At 41.5% G+C, this 21,185-nt stretch overlaps 1 pseudogene; it reads left to right on the plus strand.

The window, feature by feature from the left end:
- The first annotated feature begins 18,158 nt into the window (after positions 1-18,158).
- LOC150065040 (zinc finger MYND domain-containing protein 19 pseudogene) lies at positions 18,159-18,803 on the plus strand (annotated as a pseudogene).
- The last annotated feature ends 2,382 nt before the right edge of the window (positions 18,804-21,185 follow it).

The raw sequence follows: 21,185 nt of genomic DNA on the forward strand, positions 1-21,185 counted from the left end.
AGTGAGATTGAATCTTTGGGAAGGAGGGTGTGGTGAGTTCATAGATATGAGTATTAGGAGCTACAGCAAAGAAGTCACTGGGAACATTCTATGTCTATGCTGGTTATGGAGAAATTGAACAAATGGAGCCATTTGCTGTGAATGGAGATTGGAGAACTATGTTGAAATAAATTATTTTCTATCTATCTATCTATCTATCTATCTATCTATCTATCTATCTATCTATCTATTGTCTGAGCCTGGGATTCAGACTCTTGATATACGCTCTCACTCACTGGCCTGACACTCTACCCCTGAGCCATGCCTCTGACTCGCATATGTCATTCTTATGCATGCCTGCTGTGAAGTAAATTCCTACACGTGGTCATCTAATATATACCAAGCCGGATTGTTTTTTTTTTTTTTTTGCCAGTCCTGGGCTTGAGCTCAGGGCCTGAACACTGTCCTTGGACTTTCTCAAGGCTAGAGCTCTACCACTTGAGCCTCAGCACCACTTCTGGCTTTTTTCTATGTATGTGGTACCGAGGAATCGAACCCGGGTCTTCATGCATGCTAGGCAAGCACTTTAACCACTAGGCCAAACTCCCGGCCCGGATTGTTTTGAGAAGTAAGAATTATACTGAACACTTGGTATACAACTTGCATGAGAAGGCATGATGAGTAATGGATTTTGCTATTTGTTTCTTTACCATAAGGATCTCCAAATTCAAAATGGATGAAATTGGAGCTGTTTTTTCTTTTTAAATTACAGACTAACTAGTTCATGATATAGCTCCTAGAATGATAGTGCTGGAAGAGTCCTATATTATTATTGTGGGGCTAGGCAGTAAATTGATACTCAAACATGGTGCCCTTGATATAGCAGGCTTTGATTTCTTACTTACTTAAAAGTTCATGCAGAGCCAGGCATGGTGGCTCACACATGTAATCCTAGCTACTCAGGAGGCCGAGATCTGAGGATTAAGGTTCAAAACCAGCCTGGACACAAAAGGACCTGAGACTCTTATCTCCAATAAAGTTCTAGAAAATGGGAAGTAGGGCTTGGCTCAAGGGTAGGGTGGTGGGAACAGTGCCCAGGCCAAGTTCAATCCCCATAACCCCCCCACCCCCCAAAAAATAGTTCATGCAGAGCTGGATACTGGTGGCTTATGCCTGTATCTTAGCTACTTGGGAAGCTGAAATATGAGGATCATGGTTCAAAGTTAGCCTGGGAAGAATATTTGATAAGTCTCTTATCTCTCACCAGCTAACAGCTGGAAATGCCAGCACATATAAACAAGAGATTTTCTTCTTCTTTTTTGTTATTTTCTTTTCTTTTTGGTCCTTTTGATTGTTTACATGTCTTTGGAAGGATAATAGGAGGCACAGAAATGGAAGGATAAAGGGTAAACAAATGCATTAATGGTACTCAGTAGATACTAAGTTAAAAAGGCACTATGCATCCTGTGGGTGGAGATGGGAGGAAAACACAGTGAGAGATCAAGGGAAGGGATGGCATTACCTAAACAGAAATTTACTCTTTTTTTTTTTTGCCTTTTGTCAGTAGTGAGGCTTGAACTCCAGGCCTGAGTGTTACCTCTGAGCTCTTTGCTCAAGGCAAGCCCTCCTCTATCACATTGAGACACAGAGCCACTTCTGGTTTTATGGTGGTTAATTGGAAATAAGAGTCTCATGGGCTTTCCCGCCTGGGGAAGCTTTGAACTGTGATCCTCACAACAGGTGTGAGCCACTAGTGCCCAGCTCAAGAAATAAACTCCTTACCTGACTTATGTAACTGTAATTCCCCCTCCCCGCCCCTATATATCACCTTTATAATAACAAGAAAAAATGCTCGAAGTGGAACTATGGCTCAAGTGATAGCCAGAGAGAGAGAGAGACAGAGAGAGAGACAGAGACAGAGAGACAGAGACAGAGAGAGACAGAGACAAAGAGACAGAGAGACAGAGAGAAACAGAGACAGACAGAAGAGACAGAGAGACTGAAACACACACACACACAGAGAGAGAGAGAGAGAGAGAGAGAGAGAGAGAGAGAGAGAGAGAGAGAGAGAGAGAGAGAGAGAGAGAGAGAGAGAACACCAAACAAACAAGTGAGAGCACAAGGTCCTAAATTCCTGCCTCAGGACAGGTCCTAAAAACACAGTAAGAATTGACAGCAGTCTATGATGACTTAGCTGCTCTGTTCTACTTCTTGTGGGATCAGGTTGACAGGATTCCTGCCACCTTCAATGGGTGCATCGCCAGGAAGCCCTGGGGCTTCTGGAGTCCAGTCCCTAAAAGGGTAGCAACGTGGCTGTGTCTCCATGGGAGATTTTGTGTATCAGCCCTCCAAGGGGGGCACTGTTCCTTTCTTTCACATGGCATCATCCAGAAACCATGCTTAACTCTGAAAGAGGCCAGGAAATGCACCCTTGAAACAGTCTCAAGAAAAGGAGAAAAAGGGTTTTAAAGAGCAGGTATCAACATCTATCACATTAGGAATTATCCATGCTGTTGCAATTCTTCATTTGACCATAGAAGTTGAATAGGGTCTTTCTTTCCTCCTTTCTTTATTTTCTTGCCTTTCTTTCTTTCTTTCTTTCTTTCTTTCTTTCTTTCTTTCTTTCTTTCTTTCTTTCTTTCTTTCTTTCTTTTTCTTTCTTTCTTTCTTTCTTTGTTTCATTTTTGTCAGTTGTAGGGCTTGAACTCAGGGCCCAGGTTCTACCCCTGAGCTCTTTTCCTGGAGGGTAGTGCTCTATCACCTTGATCCACAGCCTCATTTCCTGTTTTCTGTGGTTAATTGGAGAGAAGAGTTTCACAGAGCTAAATGAAAGGAGCTCCAAGATATAGAAACAAAAGCCATATAGTGAGTGATTGTTGTCCTTAATGTACTATGTTACCTCTCATCTCTTTTGCTGTCCCTTGGTTATCTCATATTGTTACGGTATTTCTCCTGGTTATCTGATATATTGTATATATTCATTTTTGGTTATTTGAAATAGGATAAGGAAGGGGGAAAACAAAATGAGAGACGGGGGTTGAGGGAGGGAAATGGGGACTAAGACATGAGAAACGGTATCAAAGTATGTGAAGTAATGCACCTTCTATCTGGTGAAGGTAATGTAACCCTTCTATTAATTACAATTACAATAAAAATATGTGGAAAAAAAGAGTCACAGAGTTTCCTGCTTGGGTTGGCTTTGAACCTTGATCTCCTAAATAGCTAGGATTACAAGTGTGAGCCACCAACACCTGGCAACATCATAGTTTTGACTAACTCCCCATATCTTCCTAATCAGAAATCCTCAAAATCTCATCATAGATGTTCTCACTTACATTTCATCATTCATTTATAATGGCAAATGTATTAGACACAAAATGTGACATCTAATTGAAATGAGAGTTGGCTTTATTGAGCACATTGTCTTAGTGACAGCTGTAAAATATGGCCATTGTCACTCTCCTTTTGCTGCCTGACCCTCATCCCACAAGTGCCTTTAAGCAGCATCATGTGAAATCAAACATTTCTTGCCCTCTTTTCTAAATTGCATGCAACCAGCTAGCAGGCAAATACTCAGTGAAGTAAGAGTAGAAATTTACATAAGGAGCCTATTAATATACTATACAAATGAGAGTCCTGTGGAGACTTTTAACTCATTTCCTACACTGAATGGTCATGATCACTGTAAATTTCCATCATGGCGAGAGCTAAGATTGAAGTGGAGGGCTTGGGTGTACATAAGAGACAGGAATTGACTAAATTCTCTGAAGAGAGTTAATTATCTTGTATTTTTCTTCTCCCCCCAAATAAAAGACTAATTTAAGAATTTTAAGCCGGGAATGTAATGTCTAAGAATCAATCATCTCAGATCATTTCATGAAGAGATATTGATGTAGGGCGCTGAAATATTTTGTTAAAACCTTTTAATTTATTGAAGTTCTTAATGGGAAGCGTTCTAGGGTGAAAAAGTTATGATCTAGCTGTGTTCAGGTCCTCTACACTATGATAAAACACAGGATGACAAATCGTGTGCTCCTTTTGAATCTTCCCATTCGTTACTTGATTCCTTTATTCTTTCAGTTGCCTTATTGATTTAACTAAGACTAATTTTGGTCTCATTTCCTGAGCGCTACACCACCATTATAAGGTGGGCTTGAGAAGATAGTCATACTGAACACTCTCCTTGCACCAAGAGCTACAGTTGAGACTTTTTTGCATAATCTTCTGGGAGTCTAATGCAGGAGGGCCCTTCTTCTTCCAAGATGAGCCGAAGGACTTCGTAAAGAAGGAGAAGAAACCTTTTGTGCCATGGAGGAAATGGGGGATGGGAAGGGAGATGTTTGGGGAAATAGTGAGTAGATATGAAGTTGGCCCACAGAGCATGTAATGGATAAATTTAGGATGCAGCAAGAGAGGAAGTTGGGGAAAATGTTTGGCTAACTTCAACAACAATAAAAAAAGTTTTGCTTTGTTCTTGAACTAGTCTTGGGGATTGAATTTAGGGCTTCAAACTCTAACTTTTGGTGTTGTTGTTCAAGGCTGGTGCTCTACCACTTGAACTATACTTCCATGTCTGCTGGCCAATTGGAGAGAAGTATCCAGGACTTTCCTGTCCAAGCTGCCTTCAAACTGCGATCCTCAGAATATCAGCTTCCTGAGTAGACAGGATTACAAACCTGAGCCAACATTTCCTGGCTATGTTTATGTAAAGTTTTAGAGTCTTTCATATCCTCATGCTGGTTTAAGTTTTATGAGGCAGGCTAGGAAAGTTAGCAAATGTTTCAATGTACTTCTGTGTTAATTAATTCACTTAGTAAACACTTATGAATCATCCACTTAGCACAAATCGGGCAGCCTTCCAAGTGTGATTTGATATAAGATGCAGTTCCTGCCAAAGGAACTTAATAGTTGGGTAGATTTTGGTGGGAGGGATTTAACCACGTATCCTACCCCATCCCCTTTCAATTTCACTGCATGCTTACCTCTTCAGTGTGGCTGATGGACATTTCCTCAAACCATGTCAAATATAGTTTTAGGAATTATTGTGATTCTATTGATCTATTGCACAAAACTATGGGAACACAGCCAGGTGCCAGTGGCTTACACCAATCACGCTAGTCAGTCCGGAGGCTGACGTGGAAGGATTGCTGTTTGAAGCCAGCTTGAACACAAAAGTCTGTGAGACTCTTAGCTCCAATTAACTAGCAAAAAGCCAGAAGTGGATCTGTGGCTCAAGTGGTAGAGTGCTAGCCTTGAGCAGAAACACACCTAGGCCCTGGCATGCACGAATGCACACATGCATGTGTGCATGTACACACACACACACACACACACACACACACACTATGTAAAAACAATTTAATTTCTTCAATCTGATTTCTTCCCTCCTACATCCATCCTGTACAGAATTTCTGGAGCAGATAAAGACAGCTTTTACTAAACAGGGAGACAAGGGGTTGTACTGTGAATCTTGTGTAAATTTGGGGCAATCTCACGCCAAATCAATCATTTTAGTACATAGAAAAATGTGGTGCATGGAGACAGAGAAGGAAGAAGAAAGAGAATAAGAAGAAAGAGGAGGAGGAAAAATAGAAGGAGGAGAGAGGTGAAATAACGAAGAAGCTCTTTAGTGGGCACTGAGTGTGTGTGGCAGTGGGGGGTGCTTACTGGAGGGGATTCTGGCAGGGGTGGGAAAAGGCATTTTAAGCCAAGGGCAAGCCGGGGAAGAACAGGCTTGGTTTGGTTAGAGCATCCAGTGGACTAGAATGACTGCTCTGGCTGCTCTGTGGAGGTGGTATTGTTCCTGAGTGTGGGGAATGAGGACATCTGGATGAATGAAAGGTTTTGATGGCAGTGTCAGGTGCATTTGGCCACTAGCCTCCCCCTATCATTATCCCCTGAATTCAAGGGAACTGTGGGAGGGAGAAAAGAAGCCCACTTCTAACTCAGCAGAACCCTCTTATTGGTTCCCACTCTTACTCCAAGAAATCTCATGAGAGCAGATGGTGGTACTTGGTGTGTGCATGCTCCTTACATGTGTGAGATCCTAGGTCCAATACCTGGACACACACACACACACACACACACACACCTGCATGCACACATGCACATACTTGATAAAGTCCTAAGAGTGAGACTCTCATGATGACATTCATGGCTCTGCCAGAAGAGTTTTGAACGAATACCTGTTCCCTGTCTTGCCATGAAATGCCCTCCATCTTCCACCACGTTGTTCTTCAGCAAGGCCCTCACCAGATACTGAGCAGTTGTTAGCACTTTGTATTTGGACTTCTCAGCCTTTTTCATGCTGAACCACACCAACTTCCTATTTTTTTTAATTCCCCAGACTCATTCATTTCATGATAGCCACACAAACAGAATAGGGAAAGTGCCAAACATTCCTTCTGCCATGTAGTAAGCCTGACATATTTACAGATTTTGGTGTATCCTGTTTTAACCAAATGGTCTTGTGGTTACAAAAAGAAATAGATAAATAAATCAAAAGAAATTTCAAGGGCTGGGAGTTTGGCCTAGTGGTGGAGTGCTTGCCTAGCATGCACGAAGACCTGGGTTCAATTCCTCGGTACCACATACATAGAAAAAAGCCGGAAATGGTGCTGAGGCTCAAGTGGTAGAGCTCTATCCTTGAAAAAGTCCAAGGACAGTGCTCCTCAGGCCCTGAGCTCAAGCCCAGGACTGGCAAAAAAAAAAAAGAAGAAGTTCCTTGAATTAAAAAAAAAAGAAATTTCAAAAAAAAAACCCTGTGTATTCTGCAATTCAGTGGGTGTGTAGAAGTTGAGTTAGTGTTTTTTAATCTCATGATCTGCTAAGTGTCCCCACGCCTTTAATTTTGTGAAACGTCTGTCTCCACAAAAGCAAACAAACGTCTAAAATGCATGGTATAAATTATTGCAATCATTAAAAGCCAAAAAAGGTCTTAATTGAAGTGAGACAGTAAAACTCTTAGATTCTTTGAAAAGTGGCAGGTCTTTAGTGGAAGCTGGGTGGAGTTATAGGAAAAAATGAATCAAACACCCATAGTGTTTGAGATAAAGAGCATGGAATGAGACCTAGCTTTTGGTGAGCAGTATTAATAAATGCAATGGCAAGGTCCATGTGGTTTCAAATTAGGGATGCTCAGAGTTGCGGTACAAATGCACTAGGTAAATCTGAGTAGTTCTGAGTGCTGAACTCTCTGCATCCTTGAATGCTTGTGTGTGTGTGTGTGTGTGTGTGTGTGTGTGTGTGTGTGTGTGTGTGTGTGTTTTCTCTCAATGTCTGTCTCCTTGGAAACATGGCATTCACAGCTACAAAGGATCTACTCTCGTATATTTTCAAGGTTTTTAGCATCTCTTTCATGATCTTCATGTCCTAGTCTGAAAAGCTGAGTTTCACATTTGACCTTTGATTTCCCTTGGATTGAATGGGCCACCTGGATTAGTAACAAACTAATTTTCATTGGACCTCAAGTGTATGAACCTGGGAGTCAGGAGAAGACTGAAGTGGAGAGAAAACACACAAAAAGACTATAGATGTACAGAATATAAAACATAGCAGGAGGTCTTGCCCTCATATGATTTTTAGAGGAAGCCAAGAAACCCAAGTGTAAGGACACAGAAACGTGGGTTTCATACACATGGGTTTCCCACAATGCCAGAGATTACTGACCCCCTCACTGGCATCTTCAGACACACACCCTACTCTGCTGGTTCCACCTCTGGTAAAGTTTAAGCTTATTTGCTCTTCTTTTCTCTTTCTTCATGGAGCTGAAGTTAAGTCCAAGCCCCAGTGCATGGTAGGCTCTGAGTTTTAGCCCCAGCTCCTTTCTAAACTTCCTTTATGAAGGCTAGACAAGGTACAAGAATTTGCCTAAAGAAATGAACTTAGAGAAAGTGAACTATTCTTTTCTTACCCTGGAACATGTAGCATCACCTTTTCTAACCTGTCTTTCAGTAGTGTCTCTTTAGCTGCCTGTGTGAACAGATCGACCATGTGCAATGACTGTGAGTCTTTGGTTTGTTCTTTGGACCTGTAACTCCTAATGCTTGGCCCTGTCCTTCCTCCTTCACAGGTACACGAAAGGTTTTGGATGGTGCCTCTCCTGTGATGTATCTTTGAGTCTCTAAGGGAAGAATTTCTTTTTTTTTTTAATTTTTTTTTTAATTAGTAAAAGGGAAGAATTTCTTTAGGCTTTAGAAAAGGAACTGGAAACTCTGAACTGTCCTCTGGGCAAAGGAAGGTGTTTCTTGCAGCCCCTTGGCTACGTGTGCGGAATGCATTGGCACGCTGGAGGAGGCGGAAGACACATGCATCAAGCATGCCAGTAGGCTCTTGCCCCTGTCTCCTGACACAGAAAGCTTCTGTGCCTTCTCATCCCATTTCTGGCCTCTCTCAGGTACAGTAGCCTCCTGCTGCTGCAGCCACAATCAACACACTCACCCTAGCCTCCAGTCAGAGGCTGTCAGCACCAACTAGGATTTGAACTCCGGGTCCCCAGTGCAGGGTGGATTAGGCCTCTAGGGCTCCCGAGCTGACTCCATTAAGTCGAATATCTCCATTATGTTGAAACAGCTCTGTTAACCAAACCTATTATCTTTCCCCCCTTGGTTTTTTAACTTGAGAAAGGGAAAGCAACTTCTTTAATGGCCCACAGATTGATGATTAACATTTTACATGTCCCTGTTGCTAAGTAAAAGAACTGCTTTGTGGACAGTGAAAATGCCTAGGAGAAGGAAGCGGGAGTCAACTTGGTTTATTAAGTTGTGCCGCTTCATTAATCACAATCTTTCTTTCTTTCTTTTCTTTTTTTTTTTATGGCAGTGCTTAAAGGCCCATCCATTGTACTTCTGGCGAATTGGGTAGATCAAAACCTAGTGCTTTTAGTGCACCTTTGACATCTGGCATAGCAGCCGGCTATCTGCGATATTGCCCTCCACTAGGATAGGGAGCCGCATTGGCTGTGACCGTGCTGGCCCCTCTGATTTAAGCTACTGCAGAGGGCAATGAATTACCTTAAAGGAGCTCCACTGCGCAACTCCAAGGTTTATGCCGGACCCCCGCCAGCTCCCTCCACTTTCTGGGTATGAACAATCAGACAATTGAACTGATTTGACTCTGCCACTCCTGGAGTTTCATTGCCCAGCAACCTGGGGTTGTAATGATTCCAAGGCCATGCTAAGTGCTGCTCTGACTAGCAGCCGTGCCCTGCCACTCGTTCAAGTAGGGCACCCATTCTTGTTAGCTGAGAACTGCTCTGATTTGCAGCAAGAGGGAAAATAGATCCCATGCAATCAGATTAACTCAACTCTGAATGTTATTTTCATTTAACACTGTGGAACCAGGCAGTGTCCCAATTTTTTTTTCTTCCTTTTAATGGTAAACTCATTAAAAGGCAGGGTTCTTTGGCAAGGAGTCTTTCAGCACCGATGTAGAAGGCACCTGCTAAGTCCTACTACAGACTGCTGTCATATATTCCCCTAGAAACTTCCAGGTTCGCACACGTGGACATCTCTGTCACAGGAGGCTCAAGCTGTCTGTTCCAAAGACTATGAACAATACATTGCTGTTCAATTGATGGATTTAAGAAGACAAAGCAATTCCCCTTCAAAGAACAAAAAACTGCAGTGACTTTGGCAGAAAAAAAAGCACAATGATGATAATAAAATGTTTCCTGCTGATGTTTATGCAAAGCATTAAAATGTATTTCTCAAGAATCCTATAGTTACCAATTTCTCATTCTTACGTAAAAATGGAAAAATATTCCAATATGTGAGATTATGAAAAGATCATCAAGTCCTTTCCTGGATAATGCAAAAAAAAAGAAAAGAAAGATTTTCTTCAAAAGGAATAAAAATGAGTCAAAAAAAGGGTAAAAGATAATACCAATAATTACTAATGTTTTTGTGTGCGAGACATTCTTCTGGGTGTATATATTAATTCATTTAATCATTTTTGTGCGAATCAGTGCTATAGCTTCTACTATTGTCTTCCACTCCAGGGAAAAAGTCAAGGCAGAGAGGGAGAGGCTCAGCTAGTCTCCTGCTGTGTTATACATGTAAGAGAGGGTTGCTAGGGCTTGAACTGACTCAGCTTTTGGGTTCCAAATTTCCCATCTAGTCATTACATTATATTACCTTTCATAACCCTTTAACATTATCACAGAAATTAACACTGATGATTCCAAATGGGCACTTTACTTATTTTCAAGATTCAGGGCTAAAACCAAGGATTTCTGTTTCAAGTAATAGGAGGCAGAACCTGAGGAAAGTTAAAGAAGTACAGTAACACATTTTTTTAAAAAAAGAAAAGAAACAAAAATGGCATCATCATAAAATCATCTTATGATGATAAAAAATGATCACTTTGATAGTGATGATTAGATAAACACAGAATTAAGTACATTCTTAAGGGAAAATGCTTTATTATAACTCATAACAAATGCGAAAGTGTTTTCTACCTACAGGTTTGATCATGCTCCTGGGAAAAGCTCTAAAAATCTGTATAAGGACATATGATAACCATTTAAGAGTATCAGGCTGACACATTATGACTTAATTGAGAAGAAAGGCAGCTAGTCAGAGTGAAACAGTAAACAAGGAAATCAGTCACTGTAACAATCTATGACAATAAATAGGAGCTTAAATTCTCTCATTAACAGGCAACTTATTGAATTTTTAAATAGTCTCACCAAACTAATAAAAGAGTCATAGATCTATATCTATATATTTCCATCCTGTTTCTGGGGATAGCATCTCCCAGGGAAAAGGGCCCAGTTAATTAAAACGCGAAATAAGATATATAATGCTGGTGCTACACGTATAAGACATATTTCTACACCCTGTGTATGTAGCAGGGAACTAAACCTCAGTATGTGGTATTGAGGAACCCAATTCAGGGCTTTTGCATGCTTGGTGAACACTCTGCCACTAGGCTTTGCTCCCGACCTGGTGCTTGGTTTATTACAGGTAAAGGAAGAGATACTTAGAGCAGAAGGGGTTTAAACATGAAGCTCCCGAATTTATGGAGATGTTACCTCTTCTTCATTATGCTAGGTGACAATACAGATGGAATGCTGCCAGACCTGGAGATTCACCCAAGTCTCTGATGTCTGGAATTAATATCCAGGCTTAGTCACCTACTGCTGGCAAAGTTCTTAGTTTCCATGCACTCCAGGAAGAGACTATAATTTGACTTTCGAGTTTTCCTAGAGAGCAGCATTGATAAGGAATGGTCCAAAGTCCCGCTCCTAATTGCATTATTAATCCCTCCAGTGGCCAAAGCTTCCAGACACACATAGACAATCTTACCCTTTCAAGATTCTAGAGTACTTTTGTAAGGGGTAAGGTTAATTCTTCAATGTATATGGATAAATACATGGTAAATGTCATGAAGAATAATAAAAGCAAGGTAAGGGAGAGAAGGGAATCAGGAGAGCTTGTCTTGCAGTGGTAAGGGAGGTGAGCTTTGTGGATATCTTAAGTGATAGTTCCTGGGTGGGGCAGAGCCAGAGTTGTGGACCAGTAGACTCTGGGTTTCTTGGACTTTAAACAAAGCAAAGTCAGGAATGAATGGTAGTACTCTTTAGAGTAGTTGTTGTATTTATTTAACAATGATGTCCTTTTAGTAAATTACCTGAAACACAGGGGCTTCCCTTTGTCAGAAATATCTGTTTAGGGCTTATTTCTTATTATTTGCATCTTTTTTTTTGCCAGTCCTGGGCTTGAGCTCAGAGCCTGAGCACTGTCCTTGGACTTTCTCAAGGCTAGAGCTCTACCACTTGAGTCTTAGCATCACTTCTGACTTTTTTCTATGTATGTGGTACCAAGGAATCGAACCCGGTCTTCATGCATGCTAGGCAAGCACTCTACCACTAGGCCAAACTCCCGGCCCCTATTTGCATCTTTTTATTAGCCATATCTCTCCAGTTGGTGTTTTATTCTTTTGCAGTATTAGGTTTATAAACTCAAGATCCTGCTCTTGAAGCACTCTTCTACTTGAGTCGCATTCATTCCTAGCACTTTTTACTTCAGTTTGTGTTTTCAGATAGGATGTTAAGGATGCTGCTGCTGCTGCTGCTGCTGCTGCTGATGATGATGATGATGATTTTGCCTAGGATCAGCCTAGGAGTGTAAACCCCCCCCCACCTCTCACATTACAAAAACCATCACATCCAACTTCTGTCTTGTTTTATTTTTTATTTTCTGTACTTTGTATAAGAGGTTTTAATTCAACAAGTCATAATATGAGGATAATGCACCTTGGCTGATATTACCCTTTCCACCGTTCTCTCCCATCTCTCTCCAGCTTCTTTCTTCCTCCCTCCCTCCCTTCCTTCCTTTCTTTATTGCTTCCTTCCTTCCTTCCATCTCACAGACTTCACTGTACTTGCTGGCTTTGAATCGCAATCCTCTGATCTCAGTCTCTTGCATAGTTAGGGCTACAGATATAAGCCACCAACATCTGACTCTAGCTTCTTTTATTTTTACCTCCTATACCTCTGGTGCTATGAGTTAATGCCAGCATACTGGGCCTTGATTTATTCTTTATACCCAGCTACTATTTTCTCAAATCATTTTTTCATCATTTTTTAAATTTTTCATAAATTCTGTTTCCTAGGTTTGTCTCTCATTTTTCTGTTCTGTAGTTATTTAACTGGGTTCTAACCTTTTTATAGCTGCAAGGGACTCACCCAAATCCAGGTGTCAGTTGGGTGGTTGTTGCTCAGCCAGGATAGTGTTGTGGTAGGTGAAAGGGAGGAACATAAACTTCTGCCTGCAGTAGAAGGGGACACTTGCCTGTCAAAGGTAAAGCTTGGTCTTATGGTTGCTTTTCTTTGAGCTAGAAAATGGGGCTGGAGCAGACTCAGAAGTTGGGAGCATGGTCTGTAGAAATAGATGAAGGGGGGACAAACAGGGTGTAATTTCTTCCTCCTGAAGACAGGATGAATCATTTAAAAAATGATGCTGCTCAGAAGCTCAAAAAGAATTGATAAAACTTCCATAACGGTTAAATATCAAATTAAATTAAATTCTCATACAAATCACTAATGGCTATGGCAAAGTTTAAATGCATCCCCCAAATTGATATATTAATGGTATATGGAGCCTTTGGTAAGATTAGGTGAGGCTTAGGGTAGATTTTTGTTGTTGTTGTTGTTCAAGTCCTGAGGCTTGACATCAGGGCCTGGCACTGTTCTGGTCTCTGTCAGCTTAAGGTTACTATGCTACTATTTGAGCTGTAGCACCACTGATAGGATTTTCAGTAGTTTATTGAAGATAAGAGTCCCACAGACTTTCCTGCCTGTGACAGCTTGGAACTACAATCCTTAGGTCTTAGCCTCATGAGTATCTAGGTTTACAGGAATGAGCGACTGGTACCCTGCTGGCATAGTTTGTTTGTTTGTAGTTTGTTTGTATATTTGTTTACTGGTCCTGGAGCTTGTACTCTGGGCCTGGGCACTGTCACTGTCTTTGAGCTCACAATTAATGCTCTATCAACTTGAACCATACCTCCACTTCTGGCTGTTTGGGACATTAATTGGAGATATGAGTCTCATATCTTTCCAGCTCAGGCTGGCTTTGAACCCTGATCATCAGATCTCAGCTTCTTAAGTAGCCAGGATTGCAGGTGTGAGCAAACAGTACACAGCTATGAGTAGCTTTTTTTTTTTTTTGCCAGTTCTGGGCTTGAACTCAGGGCTTGAGCATTGTCCTTTGGCTTTTTCCTCAAGGCTAGCACTCTGCCACTTGAGACACAGCACCATTTCTGGCTTCTATGTATGTGGTACTGAGGAATCGAACCAGGGTCTTTGTGCATGCTAGGCAAGCACTCTACCACACTAGGCTAAACTCCTGGTCCCATGAGTAGCTTTTTGAGAAGAGGAAGGAAGACTAGCTTATGTGCCTGCTCTATCTTTCTCTGTGATGCTCTTCACATTGCTATAATACAGAGATGACTCCTGTTAGGTAACTCTGCTACAAAGAGGGGCTTCTGAGCCTCCAGAAACATAAGCCAAGCAAGCCTCTATTCTTTATAAGTTATCTGTTACAGCAACAGAATATGGACTACTCCTTTTTCTTTTTAACTTACTTCTCCTTCCCAATCCCAAAGTGTTATTTGTATTTGTAGAAAGTATATTTTGTTGCTTTTTTTTTTGCCAGTCCTGGGCTTGAGCTCAGAGCTTGAGCACTGTCCTTGGATTTTCTCAAGGCTAGAGCTCTACCACTTGAGCCTCAGCACTACTTCTGGCTTTTTTCTATGCATGTGGTACCGAGGAATCGAACCCGAGTCTTCGTGCATGCAAGGCAAGCACTCTGCCACTAGGCCAAACTTCCAGCGCCTATTTTGTTGCTTTTTAAGATGAGATATTTTAGATTAGTGGAAGATGATGGCGGTTCAGTGTAAGTCTTTCTGAGCTCTCGCCAAGATAGGAGTTCTAGCATCTTAGAGGAAAGCTCATACCCAAACATCGATCCTAAGTAAGCTTTCGCACCACAGAGATCTCAGTCAGAGAGGAGAAAGGCAGGAAACCAGCACAAGAAGACAGTGTAGAGCGGTGCCAGCCACTCGGAGCTGCTGCAGAGACAAAGCCTCCCTCTACCACCTGAGCAGACAGCGCTTCTCGGCAGCGCAGACCAGCCGGCTGCAGACAGAGCCACACAGAGCCTGCATGAGCCCAGAGCCGACACCTGGCCATGCACGGGCCTGCCAGCTTCACGGAACCAGAGAATCCAGCAATTTGTGAGTACCTCCATGGTCATTTCCACTTCTACTTGCAGAACGGCATTGGGAAGAAATCCCCTCCCCCACCAGCTGAGGGCAGTGCCATCTTGACTGCTGGCAAAGACCTGGCCAAACCAACTGGAGCCTGAGAAGTGGTGCTGGCAGTGCAATCATTCCAAAGGGCAAAGGTTTTCCTGGCCGCGCCCATTGCTAGTGGAAGTTCCTCCCCCTGGGCGGGGCCACGCTCTTGGTAAACAAAGCCACTCATGACTCCACTGTTTTTTTTTTTTTTCCTGCCCAATCAAGCAAACTGATCAGAAAAACTGCAAAGCCAAATCACAAAAGGAAAAGACTTTTTGAAGTGTTTGGATTCCGAAATTGGTGGAGACATAAGTTTCCTATCCTGTTTCCCCCCCCAAAAAAACCCAAACAAACTGAATACCCTTTTTTTCTTTCTTTCCTTCTTTTCTATCTTTTTTTCTATCTTTTTTCATTTGCATTTTTATGTGTTCTTCTCTTTTTTTTTTGGCATTTTACCTCCACTTTTTTTTTTTAATGTTATGATTCTTTCCATTTTCTTCCTCCCCTTTCCTTCTGTCATTGTGGTCTTTCCGAGCAACATAGTGACAGCACTGGGTACAGACTGGATACAAATGATGTTTATATTGATACAGTCACCTGCTTTTTAATCTGTTGGTTCTTAACTCTAGTATTTCTTGTCTAAGAACTGACAATTGTGTGAGATCTCCCCTCACCTTTTTTCTTGTTTTTCTTTTTTTCTTTTTCTTTTTTAAGTTTTTATCATTGAACTCTCCTATATTTACCTTCCTCTTTTCTTTATATGTTCTTTTTATTACTCTTCTTATTTTCATAAGTATAACTTATTTTTTTCTAAATTTTGTACTCAACTATTTTACCTTTCTACCACCATAGGTCAATTATCCTTACACTATCTCTTTTCAGTATTTCTGAATCTGCACAGGTTTGTTTTATGCTCTAAAATGTGGTCTATTTTGGAAGATGTTCCATGTGCTGCTGAAAAAAACGTATATTGTGATGTTGCTGGGTGAAATAATTGACAGATGTCTGTTAGATCTAGTTGGTCTACTCAGTTGTTCAATTCTGAAGTTTCTCTGTTGAGTTTTTGCCTGGCTGATCTGTCCATAGGTGAGAGTGGTGTGTTAAAGTCACCAACAATCACTGTTTTGATCTATGTGTGGTTTTAGTGAAAGTAAAGTTTGCTTGATGAAGTTCAGTGCTCCGGGATTCGATTTGTAGATATTAGGATGGTTATGTCCCCCTGGAGAAGATATCCCTTTATTAGTATGTAATAACCTCCTTTTTCTTTTGTCAATAATTTTAGTTTGAAGTCTATTTTATCTGATATGAGGATGGCAACTCCAGCCTCTTTATAGGGGCCGTTAGCTTGATAAAGTTTATTCCAACCTCTCACTTTTTGGGCAAGATTTGTCTCTTGAAGACAGCAGAATGATGGATCTTGCTTTTTTATCCAACCAGACAGTCTATGCCATTTAATTGGAGAGTTAAGTCCATTGATATTGAGAGTAGGATTGAAAAATATTTACTTGTTCCTGCCATTTTTAAAAGCTTTCTTTCGGGACTGGGAGTTTGGCCTAGTGGTAGTGTGCTTGCCTAGCATGCATAAAGACCTGGATTCGATTCCTCGGTACCACATTCACAGAAAAAAAAACCCGGAAATAGTGCGGAGGCTCAAGTGGTAGAGTTCTAGCCTTGAGAAAGTCCAAGGACAGTGCTCAGGCCCTGAGCTCAAGCCCAGGACTGGCAAAAAAAAAAAAAAAAAAAAAAAAGCTTTCTTTCATTAGGGCCTGTGGCTTGACAGTTCGTGTGGTACTTAGCTGGTATGATTTTTAGGTGCCATTTCTTTGTTAGTATCCTGTTTGTGCTGGTTTTCAATGTGTAGAACATCTTTGAGAATTTTCTGTAATGCAGGTTTGGCTGCTACATAATGTTGCAACTTTTCCTTAGAATGGGAGGTTTTTATTGTTACCTCAGTTATGAATGAGAGCTTAGCTGGGTACAGTATTCTTGGTTGGTAGTTATTTCTCTTAAGGGCATAACATATTTCCTTTCAATCTCTTCTTGTTTGAGAAATCTGTGGTTATTCTGATTGGTTTTCCTTTGTAGGTGATTGTTCTCTTCTCCTTGGCTGCCTTTAGGATCCTTTCTTTGGTCTATATTGATCCTGTACGGATTATAATGTGGTCATGGGATGTCCTTTTCTGGTCAGGTTTGTTTGGGGATCTAAAAGCTTCTTATATCTGGATGGGTCTGCCCTTCTGGATATTTGGGAAGTACTCTGAGATGATTCCCTAAAATATATTTCCAATACCATTGACCTCTTTCTCCAGGCACTCCTCAATACCAATTAGCCTTAAATTAGGCTTCCTAATTGTATCTTGGACCTCCTGAAGCATTCTCTCATATTTCCTAGATTTAGTTTGACTCATTTTCTGTTCTTTATCTATAACAACCCAAATGTCCCTCAGTTGACGAGTGGGTCAACAAGATGTGGTATTTATCCACAATGGAATTCTATGCTGCTGTCAGAAAGAATGACATCACCCCATTTGTAAGGAAATGGAAAGACTTAGAAAAAAATATATTAAGTGAAATAAGCCATACTCAAAGGAACATAGGCTTAATGGTTTCCCTCATTTGTCATAATCAGTAGAAGCCTTGGGCTCTCCTAGCAGAGATTTACAATAGAACAAAACCTAGACACTAAGGCTAAATGAAAGGACCTCCAGGATATAGAAACAAAAGCCATATAATAAGTTATTGTTGTCTTTAATGTACTATGTTATCTCTCATCTCTTTTGCTGTCCCTTGGTTATATCATATTGTTACAGTATTCCACCTTGTTATCTGATATATTGTGTTTTTGCTTATTTGGTTATTTGAAATAGGATAAGGAAAAGGGGAAAACAAGATGAGGGACAGGCGTGGGGGGAGGGAAATGGGGACCAAGGCATGAGAAAGGGTATCAATGTATGTGAAGTAATGCACCCTCTATCTGGTGAATATAATGCAACCCTTCAATTAATTACAATGAAAAATATATGAAAAAAAAGATGAGATATGTTGTTTTGGAATTTATGAAGGATGTCTTTTTGGACAATACATAGGCAGTGAATGTTCTATGAGTTTGAAAATAATGTGCATTTGAACATTTATTGGGTACAGAGTTAAGTATTTATCTATTAGATCAACTTGTTAACCATAGTATTAAAATCTTCTTGGGGCAGGTCCGGCAGGCACGAGGCGGTGGTGGTCGGAGCCCGGACCAGCCTGGTCCGCTCGGGGCCCGCCCTGCTCTACCCCGGTCCTGGCCTGCCCTGTGGTGCTTCGGCCTCGCCCGAGCCTGGCCGGGCGCCTCTGAGTGAGCATTGCCGCCGGCCGAGAGCGCAGGCCGGGCCATGACCGACTTCAAATTGGGCATCGTGCGGCTCGGCCGGGTGGCCTGGAAGACCAAGTACACACTGATAGATGAGCAAGGCATCCCCCTGGTGGAGAGCTACTCCTTTGAGGCTCGAATGGAAGTAGATGCTGTTGGAAATGGTGGAAGGGGCTCGGGTAGGCTCCTCCATGAGCTGCTGGGGAGCGGCACAGGGGAGGTGTGGCTCCTGGGTTTCAAGTGGTGCATCGCAACTCGGTGACAGTGGACAATCGCCTGGACAACTTGCAGCTGATACCATGGGGTTGGCGGCCCAAAGCTAAAGAGACCTCCAGCAAACAGAGCAAAGCTTGTACTGGCTTGCAATCCAGCAACTGCCATGGACCCCATAGAAGAGCAGGTCCCTGTCCTGAACGTGACACGGTACCACAATGCCAGTGGGGATGTGGTAGAGGAGGAAGGGAATTCCTACACCTACTATGAGTGTCATTATCCTCCTTGCACAGTAATTGAGAAGCAGCTACGGGAGTTCAACGTCTGTGGGCGTTGACAGGTGGCCCGGTACTGTGGTTCCCAGCGCCAGCAGAAGGACTGGCCTGCCCATAAGAAGCATTGTCGGGAGAGGAAGAGTCCCTTCCAGCATGAGCTTGATGAGCAGGAGCGATGACGGGCAGAAGAGCCACTACTGCTGCAGGGTTCTGGCTCTTCTGTGGGCACAGAAGTCAGACTTAGCGGTTGAACCTAGAGGTGTCCAAGAAGCTAGCAGTGGGCCCAGAACAGCCATGAGACTCCCCAGGGCATGTGCAGTCTGTGAGGACAGCTCCCCTCAAGTGTTATCTCCAACAGAGACAATGGGGCAGCTCCCCAGGACCTTTCTCATTATGTATGTGTTCATATGTTTGTAAACTCATGTACAGTTTTTTGGGGGGAGGGAGAAGGGGTTTAGAAACTACAAATAGAATCATTTGCTGTAATGTTCAAATGGCATAAGGTCAGCCACGTCTAAAAAGTGTCATGTAGCCAAGCTTCTCTCCTGGGCATAGGAGCCTCAAGAAGTGGCCTGTACAGAGTTGTGTCTGAAAGGGTAGAGTAAAGGGAGGAATCATCTTCTGAGTTGAAAAAAATAAATAAATAAAATGACATCTTCTTGGAAAAAGAGAATTTGACCCTCTAAGGTCTAAGAACTTAAGGATTTTTGTGGTTTTTCTGATTTTTTTCAGGGAGCTTTGACATATTTCTCTTTGTATATTTTAGAACTACAACACACACAAGATTTGGGATTCGAATTCAATACTTGAATATGATTCTCGAGGCACTGCTATTTCGTGTCTATAATCTTAGCCATTCACAAGGATGAACTCTGAGGATAAGCCTTTGCAGGGCAGCAAAGTATATGAGATTTTTATCTCCAATTAATCACACAAAAAAAGTCAGAAATGGGGCAGTTGCTCAAGTGGTAGACAACTAGCCTTGAGCTTGAGCAGAAAAACTCAGGACAGTGACTAGGTTCTGACTTCAAGCCCTAGAGCTGGCACAAAACTAGAACAAAAGCAAAAGCAAAGCCACATGATTGAACATATATTTCATGTGCCTAATGTAGGGAACTTTTGAATCCTCGTGGTGATTTTGTAACTTTTTCAAAGAGTTAATGACTCACACTATCAATTCTAATTTTGTGTCCATTCTATTTTGTCTGATTTCTAGTTCTAACATGGCTTTCTGTTAGTGTTGACCTAGGACATTCACTTTCATTATTTTATCTTTTTGCCAGGTAAGTGCTATTACATTGAACTAAATCCCCAACTCCACATTATTTTACCATTACTTTTTCTGTTTGTAATTTAGCTTTTCAGTTTTATTTTATTTTCAACTTTATAATTTCCTTTAAGATTCTCTTTAAGAACATTGCAAGCTGGCATTGGTAGCTCATGCATATAATCCTAGTTACTCACAAGGCTGAGATCTGAGGATCCCAGGTAAAAGTCGGCCCAGACAGGAAAGTAGATGGGATTCTTATCTTCAATTAACCACCAAATAGCCCCATGAACCGTAGCTTATTTTGCCTTGAGTGTCAAAGCTAAAGGACAGTACCTAGGCACTGAGTTCAAGCCTCAGTACCAGCACCAAAAAATGTATTTGGATATTTTGCATCTATCTTTAAAAGAGGAAATAACAGCTGTTACATTTTTTTTGGCCAGTCCTGAGCTTGAGCTCAGGGCCTGAGCACTGTCCTTGGACTTTCTCAAGGTAGAGCTCTGCCACTTGAGCCTCAGCACCACTTCTGGCTTTTTTCTATGTATATGGTACCGAGGAATCAATCCTGGGCCTTGGTGCATGCTAGGAAGCACTCTACCACTAGGCTAAACTCCCAGCCCAAGTTATACATTATTAATATACATGAACTTAACTTGGTATCATGTTATTACATTTCCATAATATCACACATTTATTGTTAGTCTTTCTCCCTTCAGGGATGCAGTGGTTTTGTTATTTTAGGCTCAAAATGAATTTTGTTCATACTTTTCTTGTTGAATTTACTTTATGGTGCTGTAACTATAGCATGAGTTTTCTTCTTCTATTTCATCTCATACTCATAATGGTACTTTTTCTTTCCGGGTATTGGGGTTTTGAACTCACAGCCTCAGGCTTGCTAGGCAGATGTTGAATTTAGGAGATATGCATAATGGATAATCTGCTTGCTGATCTTCTATGAAACTTGTCTTATAATAAGCTGTTGAGAGGTTTACATGAAGTGTGTGTAAAAGCTGTAAGATGTGAGGAATTTGGCAACAGTTCCATGATGATTACATAGGTACTTAATCAGTATAAACTTAATTCAATTTGATATTTAGCTTGCCAACTTTCACCACATGCTTCCATTCAATTATCTGGGCCTTTAAAAGAAAAGTGAATATGAGATTATGGGCCCAGGGGCATCATGAAAATATAGCAAGTGTTTATTTAGAAATGAGTTACAACATGCAGCTGCCTTTGAAAGACAGACTTTGGGGTTTTCTTCCCCTGTGGGTTCTAACCACATCTCTGTGAA

This window comes from Megascapheus bottae, chromosome 3 (assembly GCF_031878675.1).
Source record: "Megascapheus bottae isolate mThoBot1 chromosome 3, mThoBot2.hap1, whole genome shotgun sequence".
Classification (NCBI taxonomy): Eukaryota; Metazoa; Chordata; class Mammalia; order Rodentia; family Geomyidae; genus Megascapheus; species Megascapheus bottae.